Below are 2,138 nucleotides of genomic sequence, written 5' to 3'. Positions count from 1 at the left end.
CCAGCCATGCTCATGGAATCATAGAATGGTTTGGGTTGGAAGGGACCTTAAAGATCCTTTAGTTCCCACCTTTTTCAGTGTCTCACCATCCTCACAGTAAAGAGTTTCTTTCTAATAGCTAAATTAAACTTACTCCCTTTCAGTTTAATACCATTATCTCTTGTACTATCCCTAGACTCCCTGATAAGCAATGCCTCCCTATACTTGTAGGCCCACTTTAGGTACTGGAAGGCTTCTGTATGGCTTTCCTGAAGTCTTCTCCAGGATGGGCAATCCCAACTCGCTCCGCTGGTCTTCACAGAAGAGATACTTCAGCCCTCTGTTCTTTTTTGGGACCGCCCTTTGAACTCCTGCCCAGCAGGTCCATATCCTTGTTGTGCTGGGGACCACAGAGCTGGGCATAGTACTCATGTGACGTCTCATGGGAGCAGAGAAGAGGGGAAGAATTCTCTCCCTTACCCTGCTGGCCACACTGCTTTTGGTGCAGCCCAGGACATGGTTGGCTTTTAAACTTTTGAAGTTTAATAGAACAGCAAACATGACTGTCACCAATTACATGTCCCAGAAAAAATACCATCATTATGTCCCATAGCCTTTTGAGGTCTGCTTTCAGTTCTATTCCACTGTATCATGTTATGAACTCTTCCTCAAATCACTCTCTCCTCTTCCAAATTTGCCTAAATTCTCTTGCTAAAGCTAATTCTGCAAATAATACACTGCAGAAATAATAAATTTATCATAAGGGATTTAAATAAAAGTACTCTTTCCAAACCCAGTACGGTCAGAAGAGGAGGAATCATGGGTTCAAATATTTATATGCTGTTGCTCTGTGCCTTGATGAAACATGTTGCTTCTTTATAGGATAGGAATGAGAACAAGTACCTTTGTTTGCCAGAGAGAGTGTTGATGAATTCTACTTCTACCTTCAGCAGCTGAAAAACAAAATAACCAAAACAGTACTGAGATTTTGGATGGAAAACAATGCAGTCCAGAGTTTTCCAGTTTATCATAGGGATTTAGCAGACTCAGACTGCTGTTGAGAACACTCTTAGCTTCACTAACACCAGTTTGCTTTGGTGCACTGTTGAAAATATGCCAGCTATTAGATATAATTAACTACACTTTCTTCAAGGGTCTGGGATCAGGTTTTCATTTCACTGGCTCACTAGAAAAGATCCTTACTTAAAAAGTGGCTCCAGTGACCTGGTGTGATGGAGCAGAGGAGAGCTGCTCCACAAGGTAAGGTGAGCTGGGAGCCAAGGGTGACAGCAGGGCAATGCCCTCACCAACAAAGGTGAAGTACCACCCTACATGAGCAGGTCTGGTGACACTACACAGGGTCAGAGGACAATCCAGTGCTTGCCAGACAAGTCTTCAGGGATGTAAGAGATCAAAGGCAACCCAGACACTGAGATCAGGGGATCTGTCTCAGGAAGGAACATGGCCAGACTACAAAACAGCAACATAGCTCAGGCAGGACTATGGAAGGGATTGAGCCTGAGAGGATGCCTCCAGGGAGGCTCCTGGCAGCCCAGTCTCACAGAGCTCCTTGCACAGCAGCCTCACTCCTGGTTACAGGTGCAGGAATCAGTGCTGACCATGGCACAGGCAGCCAAAGTCCTCACAGCAGGGAAAGACTGTGCCCAGGGCTCTGACAACTGAAGCTAAGGACCACCACAGCACACACCACAATTGAGACAACCACGATACACAGAGTATCACCATACAATTTCAGAAGGCTTTAAGCGTTCACCCAAACAGAGTAACACCACATCAGAAGGCTTCCAGTATCTGCCCATACAAAGAAATATCACACCACTTCAGAAGGCTATAAAGGCACACCCAGCTTGTTCTTCAGCACAACCTTTTATACCCCTCATTGTTAATGCAGTGCCCCTGTGTGCCCTCTGGTCCCTTTGGTGGTTGCTCAGTGCACCTGGGCACTCCATGGCTCATTGCTGTCAATGCTGCTCACCTGCTCTTCACAGCTGTACCCACTGGGGATGAGGTTCAGCTGCAGCCCCACTCCCAATGACCACAAACTGTGTGCCTACACAGGAGGGCTGATAGAGAGGGTTTCCTTATCTACAAGGGTTGCAAGTATGTTTAATAGAGGTCAAAATTGTTTCAAGTGCTTC

General features: G+C 46.0%; 1 long non-coding RNA gene across 1 annotated transcript; it reads right to left on the bottom strand.

The window, feature by feature from the left end:
* Positions 1-1,136: 1,136 nt before the first annotated feature.
* Positions 1,137-1,685, bottom strand: LOC137476648 (uncharacterized). The gene is made up of 2 exons (XR_011000496.1): positions 1,567-1,685; positions 1,137-1,536 (listed from the first exon to the last, which is right to left on the bottom strand). It is a non-coding gene; the product is annotated as an uncharacterized lncRNA (long non-coding RNA).
* Positions 1,686-2,138: the final 453 nt, after the last annotated feature.

This window comes from Anomalospiza imberbis, chromosome 6 (genome assembly GCF_031753505.1).
Source record: "Anomalospiza imberbis isolate Cuckoo-Finch-1a 21T00152 chromosome 6, ASM3175350v1, whole genome shotgun sequence".
Lineage (NCBI taxonomy): Eukaryota > Metazoa > Chordata > Aves > Passeriformes > Viduidae > Anomalospiza > Anomalospiza imberbis.
The sequence above is the reverse complement of the archived record's forward strand: the minus strand, read 5'-3'. Positions and strand labels throughout refer to the sequence as shown.